The following is a 14,509-nucleotide window of genomic DNA, read 5'->3' as shown; positions in this document are numbered from 1 at the left end:
AAAGCGAAAACTTGAAACCACCGGACTGTCCTTTGAAGGTGAGTGGATATCACTGTGGTATGTCCACGTGCTGAATGATGTGCAAAAACAACGCACGAATTTTAAGTGCATTGTGCTAAGTGAAAGAGGCCAAACTGAAAAGGCTACACATTATAGGATTCCATTTATAGGACATTCTGAAAAAGGCAAGACCATAAGGACAGAAAACAGAGCAGTGGTTACCAGGGCTTGGGACCTCACCCTACATTCCTCTCCAGCTAGTTGCTCATCTGTAGCCTTTATGATATCTTTTATAAGAAACCGGTGGAAGTATTTTTCTGAGTTCTGTGAGTCACTCCAGCAAATTAACTGAACCTGAGGAGGGCGTTGTGGGAACCTCCGATTTATAGCAGGTTGGACTTGTGACTGGCCTGAATTGGGGGTGAAGAGGGAGTGGGAGGAGTCTTGTGGGACTGGGCCTTAACATGTGGGATCTGATACTCTCTCCAGGTAGACGGTGTCAGAACTGAGTGAACTGCTCAATGTGTCGGAAAACACACATCAGAGGGACTGACTATAAAGAGGTACAAGGAAATTTTGGGCATAAGTTGTGAATCCTGATTGTGGCAGTGGTTACACACACATTTGTCAAAGCTCAAGTGGGCTGAATGAATATAATCCAAGGCTCTCCTTGCACTGGCCCAAGCCCACCTTGCCAACCTCATTTCCTCCTCCCCTACTCATGCTTTCCAGGCTCCTGTGAAGCTGGCCTTCCATGGCCCCCAGCAGCATAGGCCTTGCCCACCCCCAGCCTTTTCTCTGGTTTTCTTTGCGTTCCCTTTGCCTGGTCAGCCTTTCCCACCTTTGCCCCCGCTTATACACAAATCTTATCCATCCTTCATGCCCCAGGGCAAATGTTACCTTTTCTTGTAACTGTATTTGATTACCACCACCCCACATGCACAAAAAGCTGGAAGTGATTTGCTATGCCTGTAAATGCCAAGCATCTTATCTGCATCTCTTACATTTCTCACCATTTCTTGTACGATTGTGTACGTATCACGTATCTCCAACTAATTTTAAGTGCCAAGTTTGAGTCACTTTTGCATTTATGCACAGTGTCTAGATCGATGCCTTATATGTGGTAAGTGCTCGGAAATGTTCTGTTTGATGAATTAATGAAAAAAATCAATGGCCAGGGTGACCTGTGGCAGCTAAAGTTGGTGTGGTCAGCACCCGGAAAGAATAGTATCACCCAGGAGTCCAGATTAGATGGCCTCTTAGTGATAAGCAAACAGGACTAGGGAGGTTATGCCTCCACAACTACTACTCGTATGGTAGTCGCCTGGTCCCCCTACCTGGCTGATCAAGGCTGGTTAAAAACACACATGCCTGGGGTCCTGACTCAGTCCATCAAGGGTGAGTGCTGCTTCTGAATTTTTAATAAACTCCCAGTGTGACTCATCAGTCAAGCTTGGGACTTACCTGCCTAAATGGTCAGAAGGTCAAAGACTCACCTACAGGTAGCCAATAAAAAAATGCAGGCTTTGAGTATCTGTTTAGAGGTACCACACACACACACACATGCACGCACACACGCACAGGCATATGGATCATCAAACTGTAATACGTCCATACCCGTCAATAAAAAGGAGTGAACTGCTGACACATAGGACACGGATGAATCTCAGAAGCGTTATGCTGAGTGGAAGAAACCAGACACCAAATACTACAGAGTGTATGGTTCCACTGATCTGAAATTCTAGAAGAAGCAAAAATAAGGTGGAGTGATAGAAAGCTGATCCGTGTTTGCTGGGGGCCAGGGCCAGGGGGCAGACAGGCACTGGGAACCTGACTTCCTGTAAAGGGGCACAAAGGGAGTTTTAGGGGTGATGGGAATGCTCCGTAGCTTGACTGGAGTGGTGGTTCCAGGGATGTATACATTTAGCAAAAGTCATCAGAGTATACATTCAAGGGGCACCTGGGTGGCTCAGTTGGTTAAGCATCCAACTCTTGGTTTCGGCTCAGGTCATGATCCCACAGTTTCGTGGGTTCGAGCCCTGTGTCAGGCTCTGTGCTGGCAGCACAGAGCTTGCTTGGGATTTTCTCTCTCGCCCTTTCTCTCTGCCTCTCCCTCACTCGTGCTGTCTCTCTCAAAATGAATAAACTTAAAAAAAAAAAAAAAGAAACTTAAAATACAGAGTGCCCATTCAAAATGGAAGCATTCATTGGTACTTGGAATCCAGGAACCTAATGATGATCCTATCCCTGTCCTTCGCCCCCTATATATCTGGCCAGTCACCGAGTCCTGTCACTTGGTCTGCTAAAGGTCTCTTCCTCTGCTCCTTATTTCCACACTTCACATCCTCATGGGTATCAGAATTACTGCTGGTTTCCCTACCTAGAGTCAGGATCACGGCCCCTGTGCCGCTAGCAGGCTTTCTAAAACGCAGCCCGCTCAAGTCCCTCCCCTGCTCAAACCCTCCCACCACCACCCCTTTCAGGATAAAGCCCAAATTCCACATGCCAGGCTTCTTGTACCCTCACACTCACCCCAAGCCCCACCTCTTACCATTCTCGCGCAGGCCCACTGCAGGCACCTATTCCCACAACGGGAGCTCCTCGAAGGCGCTGTGACCCCTGGCAAGTCCGGGCCTTCGCACATGCCATCCCTTCTGGGTGCAACACTCTCCCTGCTCCCTCAGCCTGTCCACTCCCATCCACCCTTCAAGGCTCAGCCGAAACATCCCCTGACCTAGCAAGCTTTCTGCTGGCTCTGATCCGGCACTGGGTGGGACACCCCTCCTCCAAATGTTGGCATCTGCCACACTGCATCACAGTTGCTACCCTTGGTTTGTCCGTCTCCCCACTGAGCATTCGGGTGGGTACCATATTTTTCACCTCTGGATAGCCAGCGTCAAGCAGATCTCTGGCACACAGAAGGAGCTCAGTAAGTAAGTAAGTAAGTAAGTATCTCTGGGTATTTCTCTTTTTTTTTCTTTTTTCTTTATTTGGGGAGGCAGAGAGAGAGAGGGAGGGAGACAGAAACCCAAGCAGGTTCCGTGCTATCAGTGCAGAACCCAACATGGGGCTGGAACTCAGGAACCATGAGATCACGACCTGAGCCAAAATCAAGAGTCGGGCACTTAACCGACTGAGCCACCCCGGCGCCCCTGTTTCTGGGTATTTCTAATGACTGCCTGCTTGCCTGCCTGCCTGACTGAATACCAAAGGACAGGGTGTTAGAAGTCTGCTGAAGGGCTATGATGCATGAGAAGGGAAGATGCTTGGGGACAAAGTGGTATTTAAGTTAGACTCTTGTTATGCACTGAACGGTGTCCTCCAATTCATATGTTGAAGTCCTAACCCCCGGAGTACCTCATAATGTGACTACGTTTGGAGACAGGGCCTGAAACTAGGTAAAATGAGGTCACTGGGGTGGGCCCTACACCCAACGGCTGGTGTCCTCACAAGAGCGGGGAGTTGGGACACAGTGGTGCACAGAGGGAAGACCACGTGAGGACACAGGCCGAAGATGGCCGTCCACAAGCCAAGGAGGGGAGGCCTCAGAAGGAACCCACCGGGCCAACACCTGGATCTCAGACTTCTAGCCTCCAGAACGGTGAGGAAATTAACGTCTGCGTTTAAGCCCCCACTCTGCGGTGCTTTATGGCAGAAAGGACCTTCCAGGTGAGAAGCACACCCAGAGGCAGGGGAGGCACGGTTACGGGGTGCGTGCCCTGGAATGGTCTGGTTTGTCAGCAGTGGATGAACGCTGTAGCAAGTAGAGCAAAACGGCCCTGAGACCAATGAGACTGTGGAGGTCCCAAAAGCCAGGTGAAGGCGGCCAGCCTTTCCTCTGCAGGCTGGTGCGTCTCGGCCCGGTGTGACCGGTGTCTGGCTGAAAGCGGCAGCAGGCCGGGCAGGGCTGGAAGCCAAGGCCACTGTGTGTCCCACACTAGTGCGTATGAGCCATGGGGCTGCTGTGGCGGCTTTTGGGGACAGCAAACATTTGTTAATTTAAAAGTTCTAGGGGCGCCCGGGTGGCTCGGTCGGTTAAGCGCCGACTTCGGCTCAGGTCGTGGTCTCATGGTTCGTGGGTTCGAGCCCCGTGTCGGGCTCTGTGCTGAGAGCTCGGAGCCTGGAGCCTGCTTCGGATGCTGTGTCTCCCTCTCTCTCTGCCCCTCCCCCACTTGCACTCTGTGTGTGTGTGTGTGTGTGTGTGTGTGTGTGTGTGTCTGTCTCTCTCTCTCAAAAATAAATAAACATAAAAAATTGGAGAAAAAAAGTTCTATATGTATTTTAACGTGTGACACATAGGACTGAACTGTGTCTCTTTTGTGAAAAGGCAGAGCATTGATCAGGGCAACAAACAATGGGATCCTGCCAACCAGAATGGCCATGTGCCCTTGGCTGTACTTTCACGACATACCCCTGGGTCCTCCTCCGACCTTCACTCATCCCTACCCACAGCTCTCCTTTTAAAACGCAGGTCAGATTCTGTCATTCCCTGCCCTTCACTGCACTGGAATAGCAAAGTCAGGCCCAAAAGGACGAGTGTGAATTCACTTGTTTGCACAAGCAAACAGCTGGGGACTATTCATTCCTTTGTTCCCTCAACAAACCCTTGCGGAGCACCTGCTGTAGGTCTCAGGGAGGCACCAGCACAGGGACGAGCGAACACCAACATAATCTCTGCTCATGGGGGGATCGTGGTCCCGAGTTGGGGGGGGGGGGAGGAGGCTACCATATAGTCTCAATGAGATCACAAAAGATCTCAACTGTGACACTGCTGAAGAGAGCTTACTTGGGGGGGGGGGGGGGGAGGTATGGCCAAGCCAGGGAGGACAGCCTGAGCAGGCTCCATGAGGCAAAGACAATTCCAGGATAGCCAACATTAACTAGGTGCAAAGGGGCAGAGAACATCCACAGGCAGAGGAAGCAGCCAGGCAAGGAGGTGGGAAGGAGTTGACAGGAGGTGGGAAACGAGTGTGAGGGACTCTAAGACCCTGTGGCTGCAGGGATGACCTGAGCAGGAGACAGGGTGGAGAGCAGGGACAGGAGGGGGACCCTCACTTCCCTCACCAGTCAGGTGCCCCCCCCCCACCCTCACCAGCTGCTCAGCAGCCTAAGTCTAGTCACAAAAGCCACTGAGCACTTCCTGGCGTGGGCTCCTGCCGTGAAAGGAGGGCTCCAGGTAGCAGAGGAGAAGCCGGAACTCTGGAAACCCTTAAGCTCATCAGTGAGACCAAGAACGGGTCCCCACAGGCAGTAGGTGCTGGAAAGTTCTCCAGCCCCCAGGCTCAATAAAGATTTTTGTTTACAACCCAGACCATCCTCCCAGGATCCCGTCCTTTATCTCCTGCATAAATCCTCCCCAGCGACTGCCCTGACTCTCCCCAGAGGGTGACTACTTGGGCTCTTGTCATTAGAGAAGACTCCTTACTGCAGCACCAGGTGTGGCTCTCAGGGCTCTCCGGGCTCCCAGGCCTGTCTCAGAGGGACCCTCCGCCTCCCTGGCTGTCACATGTCCCCGGCTTACCTCACTCTTGTCACCGTAAAATAAATAACTGCTCTTCAGTCTCCTCTTTCTCTCTTTCTTTCTCTCTCTCTCTCTCTAACCGCCTCCCCCCCACCTCTCTCTCTCTCTTGCAGTGTCCTTGTCCTGAATTCTACTGGCTAACAAAGTCATCATAGACAAGAGTCACTTTCTACTGGCTAAATATCTAAACCTAATACGGTTCCTTCCAGAAATAGCATCCCTGTGATCAAGGCGACCTCGCAGGCCTTAGAGACCAGGTGACAGAGTTCTGCATTCGTTCCTGGTAAATTTTTTATTGTTGATTTTTGAATTTGGCATTATTTCATTTTCATTGTTTCTCACTCACGGTGAGTCAACAAGTTTCCTTTTAAAATCTGTTAACGATGGCAGTTTTAGGAAATTTAATAAGAAAAGCTGTGGAAAGAGAAAATCTGAGTGACTAAAATCTGGGAAGCGGTGGTCCCAGGGAAAGGAATGAAGAAATGGCAGGAGGAATGGCAAGAAAGGGACGGAATGTGAGAGAAGAACCATTAGGTTCCTAATGGTTGGATGTGGGGGGGGGGGGGCCATGGGGGGGGTTGGGAGGGGTCCCCACCTGTGCTTTTCTTAGACCAGCCTCCCTCTACTCGCCCCCTCCTGGGCACCCATGTAAATGGGCCTCTCATCTATTATTCTCCTTATTTGGTAGCTTCATAGCAAGGCTCATGATCTGTGATGAGTAATTGGCTAGTGGGTTTGCTGCTCCCACGGGGCTGGCACCGTCCCTCTCTGGCTCGCCCTGGTCTCTGCGGGGCCTAGAGCACTGCCTGGCTGGGACCAGGCATGGGGTATCTGCCGGGCAAATATCTGGATGAATGGCCATCATGAAGGTTGGATGAACCTTTTTAAAACAGCGATAAGGAACACAGATGAAAGGAAGGAGAGAGGCATGGTGTGTCGGGGCTGGGGTCTATGAGCCACCCAAGTGGGGACCCCCTGAACACAGCGTGAAAATAGGGATGGGACACAACGGGAGCTGCTTAGAGGTCAGAACTCGTCAATGAAGCACCTTTCCCTCTGTGCCTCTTGGGTTGAGTTTTCTCAACAAGTTCCTTGCTTCTTTTCCTAAAACATAAGTTAAAACCTGTAAAGAATGTGAAAACACTGCCACTCAAATGTTCACTCTTCCTAAAATTTGTCGTGTACTTTCCCAACTGTAGGCCTCTATACCTGGGGTTCTGCTCCCTAAAATTTTGCCTATGGGCCTGGAAAAATGCCTGTCTATCTATCTATTTATCTATCTACCTATCTATCTATTTTGCACAAATAAGAGACAAATACAGGGGCGCCTGGGTGGCTCAGTATGTTAAGCATCTGTCTTCAGCTCAGGTCATGATCTCATGGTTTGTGAGTTTGAACCCCATGTCAGGCTCTGTGCTGACAGCTCAGAGTCTGGAGCCTGCTTTGGATTCTGTGTCTCCCCCTCTCACTCTGCCACTCCCCCACTCACATTCTGTCTCTCTCAAAAATAAACATTAAAAAAAATTTTTTTAATAGGCACAGATTTATAGAAGAGTTCAAACATAGAAATGTATGTAGCAGAAGGTGAGAGAGACCTTGCCCTTAATTCTACTTCCCATAGCAAGCAGCTTGATATTATATATCGACTACTTTTTTAAGATGAATTTTTATATACATGCAAATAAAATTAGGGAGTTTAGATCTCTTACTATAAATAATGAAATTTTACAGGTAGATATGATTATACTGTATATGTTTACTTGAAAACACGTACCGTATTTTTCTGAGATACAGTAAAGGTTATTTTACACTTTGGTAATTTGGTAAAATTGTACAAAAAGCTTTATTAGTTCTTGTTCCTTGTATTTGATTGCCTATGCCCATCTCCATATGTTCTCTTTGATGCTGGATGCTCTGTTTTCAACTTTTGCCAATCTGTCACAGGGGAAATATTGCATAGTATTCGAATTTGTGTTTCCATGATTCTTTTTTTTTTTTAAGGTTTACTTATTTATTTTGAGAGACAGCCTGAGTGGGGGAGGGGCAGAGAGAGAGGGAGACAGAATCCCAAGCAGGTTCTGCACTGTCATCACAGAGCCCGAGGCAGGGCTTGAACTCATGAAACCATGAGATCATGACCTAAGCTGAAACCAAGAGTCGGTCGCTTAACTGACTGAGCCACCCAGGTGCCCCTGTGTTTCCATGATTCTTATTGAGGTTGAACATTATATGTTTACTGGTCAACTGTATTTCTTCTTCTGTGAATTGCTTGTTTATAAAAATAAATATAATTTGCCTATTTACAAATTGTCCTTGCCCATGTTTTCTTTATGTATTTGTCTTTCTCCAGTTGATCTGTAGGAATTCTTTTTTCAACGTTTATTTATTTTTGGGACAGAGAGAGACAGAGCATGAACGGGGGAGGGGCAGAGAGAGAGGGAGACACAGAATCGGAAACGGGCTCCAGGCTCTGAGCCATCAGCCCAGAGCCCGACGCGGGGCTCAAACTCACGGACCGCGAGATCGTGACCTGGCTGAAGTCGGACGCTTAACCGACTGCGCCACCCAGGCGCCCCTAGGAATTCTTTTTTTTTTAATGTTTATTTATTTATTTTTTTTTTATATTTATTTTAAGAGAGTGAGAAAAAGCATATGTGTGCACGTAAGAGCAGGGAAGGGGCAGAGAGAGAGGGAGACAGAGGATCTGAAGGAAGCTCTGCACTGACAGCAGAGAGCCCAATGTGGGGCTCAAACTCATGAACTGCGAAATTACGACCTGAGCCAAAGTTGGACGTTTAACCAACTGAGCCACACAGGCACCCCTGGGAATTCTTTATTTATAATGGGTAGTAATCCTCTGTGGTATGTGTGTTGCATATATCACTCTGTCACTTGCCCGTCTTTCAGTGTAACAGTTCCTTAACGTATAGAGAGTCGAACGTTCTTTCTCTGTCTCCCAAGATTACATGAAAGTTTGTCTTAAGCCATATAGGAAAAGAATGACACATTTGTCTCTATATAAGAAGAAGATATAATATATCTTTGTGTACATAAAATACATATATGTATGCCTCAAATACTTTCTATACGTATCTATACACATCAATTAGTGTTTCCAGTGGTTTTCTTTAATTTACCTTTTATTTCCTCACCCCAACAACCCATGGAGTACACACTACCTATCACTATCCCCATTTTACAAGTAAGACTGAGGGACACATAAGTTAGGACTCAGCGCCTGCCTCCTGAGCCCACACCCTTAATACTTCATTTGGACTCCACACAACTTATCCTCTCTATATATCACAAAAGCAACGGTAATTAATACAATGTGATAATGGCACAGAAACAGCAACTATAAATAAAACAGATAATATAGAAAAATCTTTTTAAAAAGCTTAAGGCATGAAAAGACAAAACTATAAAATACTAGAGAACACAAAGATTTATCATAAATGATAGTGGAAACACTGGCACTATTTTAAGTCAGTCTAAATCCACTTTTCACATCATCCACCAAAGTAAAAACTAGAAGGAAAAAAAAAATCCTTTAAAAGAGGATAACATCTCTAAAGTAAGAAGAATCCGGGGGAAAAACGGACAGTTTGGACTATGTAAAAACGTTAAATGGCTACATTTTTTTAAAATTCATTTTTAAAAAGTAACCAAATAGTCTGGGGAAAAGAACTGCCAAAATTATGGTGAATAAGTCTTATCAAAAACCTATGTAAATCAGCAAAACAAAAAATGAAGCAAAACAGATGAGCAAAACAGAAAGTACAACTTATAAACAAACACGTGAAAAAACCATTCAGCCTAATTATGTTAAAAGAAATGCAACATTACAAAGGGCCTCTGTTTTGCCTATTTTTTAAATGATATTGTCCTTGATGGAATGCGTGAAATCAAACGGGCACTCTCACACAGAGTGCTGATACAAAGTTATGAGTAACATACACCAAGCATCATTAAAATAAATGTTCATGCCCGTTTACCTAATAATCCTATGTCTGGGCATCAATTCTACAGATATGATCCAGAAACCTGGGGAAAATCACATGGCCAAGATAGTTACTGAAGTATTGGGTTTTTTTGTTTTGTTTTTAAGATTTTATTTTTAAGTAATCTGTACCCTCAACCTGGGGCTTGAACTCACAACCTCGGGATCAAGAGTTGCGAGCTCTACTGACCGAGCCATCCAGGCACCCCTAAAGCATTATTCATTACAGCAAGAAAACGGAAAGAAAGAAAGAAAGAGGGGGGGGGAGGGAGGGAGGGAGGGAGGGAGGAAGGAAGGAAGGAAGGAAGGAAGGAAGGAAGGAAGGAAGGAAGAAAGAAAGAAAGAAAGAAAGAAAGAAAGAAAGAAAGAAAAAGAGAAAAGCAACCCAATTTTTAAGAACAGGGAATAGTTAAGTAATTTATGGAACAATCACCTACTAGAACATTATACCCCTTAAAAATAATTTTGAAACGAATAACATTTTAAAAACCCTATGCTATAATATCTAGTGGTACAACTACAAAGAAATATAGAAATTTTAAGTTGTTTCAGGGTGTGGGATTGAGTCATGAGTTTCTCTAATTTCTAAATTTACTATGGATTTAGAAGGACCGAGTCCCAGTCCTGGCTGTACCTCTTCCACCCACCAGTCATTCTGACCTCGCCCCAGTTACAAAACCTTTCTATGCCTCAGTTTCCTTGCCTGTAACAATGAAGATCGTAAATGTAGCCATCTCACGGGAGTGTTTTGAGAATCGGATGAGACGATACTTGGGAAGAACTTGACTGCCGTACCTCGCACACGTAAGCACTCAGAAATGTTATTTTTATCATATAAAAAAAAAGGGTAACATGTTTGCAGGGGAAAATCATTGAAATGAGGAAGCTATTTCACAGGCGGGGTCTATTTTCATTTGGAAGTTTAGTACGGTTAATTTCGTACTCCCTCTGCTTCTGCGGCTTTTTCCTGCTCAGACTGCTGCTCAGACGACACTTACATGTAAACCCACGTGGTGAAGGGAAGATTAAAGGAAATGAAACCTCTACTCACAACCAGAACCATGTAAAAATATATAGTCCGTGGAGCTCAGTTGGAAAGGAACAAAAACCGAGCCATGTTGGGGAGTCCTGTAGTAGAAGCAGAGAACGTGTGTCTTTTTTACTTTTCTGTTCTAATGACAGGGAAAAATCACATTGTTTGAGTAAACTTAAAATGTCAACTTCCTGCATGACTGAGCTCAATATTTTAGCTCAGAAATTGGGCTCAGTGGGAAAAGGAGGGGGGGGAACCCTAAAAACTTCATTTCTAGAAAATACAGTGGTGAAGAGATGTTTCAAAGTAGCCTGTGCTTTGGCCGGGGCTGGGGCGGGGCCAGGAGTGATGGGGGGCGGGGGGGGGGGGGTTAGTGCAAAATACTGTCTAAACAGAAACCATATAATAAGTAACTTCCTAGAAAAGCCTCTGTCTTTGTCATATCTTTGAAGTTCTGCCTTCTAGGCCTGGTAAGCACAATGTCTGGCTCAGATATTAAGCACTGGGACATTATCAGGCCCTCTGCAAGATGGGAGGGCGCCCTCCACAGTGCTCATCTTCATGGGGAGAAGGCTCTAGAACCTTCCGGGGGGCTAAGAACCAGTCAAGTGGGTGCTTCTCTCCACAGGACTTCCCACATTAGTGACAAGAATGCACAGAAGTAGCCCTATTCACCTTGGTTGTGAAAAGAGATCGCCACACTGCTAGTAATTAGTACCCACAGAGAGGGTTTCTTTTCCCAAAAAACTCTACACATTAACTTAAAGTCAGCACTAATCATCCTCACTTTGCAAGATGAAAAACGTGACAGGCAGCGAAAAAAGTCTATTTTTTCAAGATGTCAGAAGATGAGTTTTCAAATTCGTTTTTAGCTCAAAGAAGCAGGTATGTAGCATTAAGTTACCTAGCCCATGAATCACCAAAAAATGTATTAATCACGCCTTCGTTATATCAGGATTCACTGGGTGTGTTAGACATTATACCTAAGGCAGAAGAACCTCTTCCCCCAGATACAGCTATCCTTCTAAGATTTTCCAGCCCCATCTTAAATAATAACCAACTCTGTACTTACTGCAAAGGCTCTCGCTTCTCGCGCCTCCTGGGAGCTGCTGACCTCAATCAGCAAGCCAGCCGCACTATTCTGGGGTCTGGTGCTGGCCAGGGAGGAAAACCACACTCAAGGGGCCCGGGCAGTGAGCATTTGAGCAATGCTTCACTCAGGAAGCAGGCGGTTCTCTGCTCTCCAGGGCTTCTGACGGCCTCTCCCCTCTCCCTCTCCCTCTCCCTCCCTCCCTCTGTCTCTCACAATCTCTCTCCCTTTTCTCTCTCTCTCTCTCTGACTCTCATACACACACAGAGTGCAAAATCATTTCTATCCTACTGGTTCCTGAATACTTACTTTGTACCTCTCAAAAACATAATGATTTAAAGATATAGGCACACACACACACACACACACACACACACACACACACACACAAAGATATAGGCTGACAAATTTCTGGCTGTTTCCCCGAGATAATCAAACAGAAAAAAAAAAAAAAAAAAAAAAAAAAAAACAACCCAGGCTGTCTTCAAAGGTGAGTTTGCCCTGAAGCCTCAGGGCCCCTCACTTGCCATAACCTGAGGGCTGTAGAATGTTCTAAGGGGGATGGGGAAGTCAGGTTATGATCCAGAAGCATTTCAAAGCCGGCAGCTCTAATGAGCAGACTGAAGCTTGCTCAGAGATAAAGCATCTAAACCTCCAAGCCCCCCTGTCACTTGCTGTAATTTCTTTCTTCATTCTAAAGACCTTCATACCTAATTTTGAATTCCGAGGGCTCCAGAATTATCTGAACATTCTCACAAAACCTGAGGTCCACCAATCCTGCTGCTACAGATGGCCCTGTGATGATGAGATTGCCCGTAACAACATGGAAGAAATTCTGTGGAGGTAAACCAGCAAAGTGTGTTATACCTACGCTCACCAAGAACTGCAGTCATCACGGCCGGCCGGGCTGAGCTTAGTCACTGCTGGAGTTAGCTGGAGTTTAATTGCTATTATACCAGATAATAGGTGTGAAAAGCAGCCCCCTAGCTCTTTCTTGGCAGAGGAAGCTTTCAGAGCCTCACTGAGGCTGAATGCCCCGGGGTGCACTGTAATGCCACACCCCCCATATGCAGACGTTGCCTTTCTAATGACAGATCACAGTAAGGAGCTGTGGTCAGGCAGTTTAGAGCTGGCCTTCCCCTGTAAGAGCTGTTATTACAACTGTGGCCCCGTGCCACTCTGGCAAACACTGCTGCCTTTGGTGGCCCTCCCTCTTTGCCCTAAAGAAATCAAGAGACAATGCATGGGACCTGCTCTCACTGAAGAATATCCATCCTCCTGGGGGTTGGGGGAATAAAGGTACCTAACTCATGGGGTTGGGGGCACCATGGCCCAGACACAGGAGGTGGTAGTGAATGGGACTCTACAAGTGACGAAACTCCAACTCAGCCTCGCTCAAGCAAAATGGCAACTTACTGGCTTGACTAACTGGAAAGTCTAGGGATGAATTCAAGCTGGCTTCAAGCCAGGAGACCTGGAGGTTCAAATGTCATCGGGACTTTCTTTTTTCATCACCTTTCAGCTCAGCTTCCCTAGGTTCCATTCCTTCAAACAGCGGTGCTCTCAGGATGGGAAAGACTTTCCTAGAGGCATTCCATAAAGATTCCAAGTCTTTAGCATTCAAGACCTTGGGAGAGAGGCACTCCTCAGAAAGGAAACTTAACGTTGACAACACTGTCCAGAAAGACCTGGGTGACTGACAGCCCCACGAGTTATAAGAAGAGCAATTCCCAAAAGCAAACACACACACACACACACACACACAAAAACAAAACAAAACAAAACAAAATGCTACACAGGCAAAAAGATACAAACTAGTGCCTTGGATTAAGCCATTCATGTGATTGTGTCTTACTTCCCCAATTTGATTGTAAATCTATTTACAGAAGGATGTACACAAAGTGTTAAGTGTGGTTATCTCTGATATTGTGGGTCATTTAGTTTTTAAACTCACACTGTATCTTCTAAACTTTCTAAAAATAGGGGCGCCTGGGTAGTTCAGTCAGTTGGGCATCAGTTCAGCTCAGTCATGGTTTCACTGTTTGTGGGTTGGAGCCCCGCGTCAGACTCTGTGCTGACAGCTCAGAGCCTGGAGCCTGCTTCAGATTCTGTGTCTCCCTCTCTCTCTGCCCCTCCCCTGCTCACACTCTGTCTCTCTCTCTCTCAAAAATAAAAATAAAACCTTTAAAAAATTTTAATTTTCTAAACATAATAAAAATTATTAAATTGTATAATAACACAATACATTTTAAGTTTATTTTTGAGAGAAGAGACAGAGCTTGAGTGGGGGAGGTACAGAGAGAGAAAGGGAGACACAGAATGTGAAACAGGCTCCAGGCTCCAAGCTGTCAGCACAGAGCCGGAGCTTGGGCTCAAACTCATGAACCACAAGATCATGACCTGAGCTGAAGTTGAACGCTTAACTAACTGAGCCATTCAAGTGCCCCAATAACACAATACATTTAAAGAAGTTATTGCATGCTAAACAAATCCTGCTTACAAGCAAAAATATATATAGAATATCTATGAATAAATCTGGTAAGAAAATTACAGTCACGCCCCACCCAAATCTACAACATTTTACTGAACAACAGAAGAGAGGACTGGATGAAAAAATATACCATGATATTCCAATTAAATATTCATTCTCCACAAAATAATTGTATAAATGTATTATAGTTCCAATGAAAATTCTAATAGGTGTGAAAAATGCTCTATATTTCTTTTTTTTAACTTTATTTATTTTGAGAAAGAACGTGTACAAATGGGGGAAGGGCAGAGGGAGGGAGAGAGAGAGAATCCTAAGCAGGGTCCACACTCACCACTAAGCCCATTGCAGAGCTCGATCCCACAACCATGAGATCG

At 45.9% G+C, this 14,509-nt stretch overlaps 1 protein-coding gene across 3 annotated transcripts in view; it reads right to left on the bottom strand.

Moving 5' to 3' along the window:
- SPECC1 (sperm antigen with calponin homology and coiled-coil domains 1) overlaps positions 1-11,791 on the bottom strand; it is a 226,925-nt gene extending 215,134 nt beyond the window's left edge. The window contains exon 1 of one of the 3 annotated variants that reach the window (XM_047089716.1): positions 11,627-11,791. The gene's annotated coding sequence lies outside the window, so the exon portion shown is untranslated. The remainder of the gene's footprint in view (positions 1-11,626) is intronic. The other 2 variants (XM_047089717.1, XM_047089718.1) reach the window with 2 other exon arrangements.
- Positions 11,792-14,509: the final 2,718 nt, after the last annotated feature.

The sequence above is a fragment of the Lynx rufus genome, unplaced genomic scaffold (assembly GCF_022079265.1).
Source record: "Lynx rufus isolate CCGP_SWC_20201006 ecotype Redwood Valley unplaced genomic scaffold, mLynRuf1.p SCAF_28, whole genome shotgun sequence".
In the NCBI taxonomy this organism is placed as follows: Eukaryota; Metazoa; Chordata; class Mammalia; order Carnivora; family Felidae; genus Lynx; species Lynx rufus.
The sequence above is the reverse complement of the archived record's forward strand: the minus strand, read 5'-3'. Positions and strand labels throughout refer to the sequence as shown.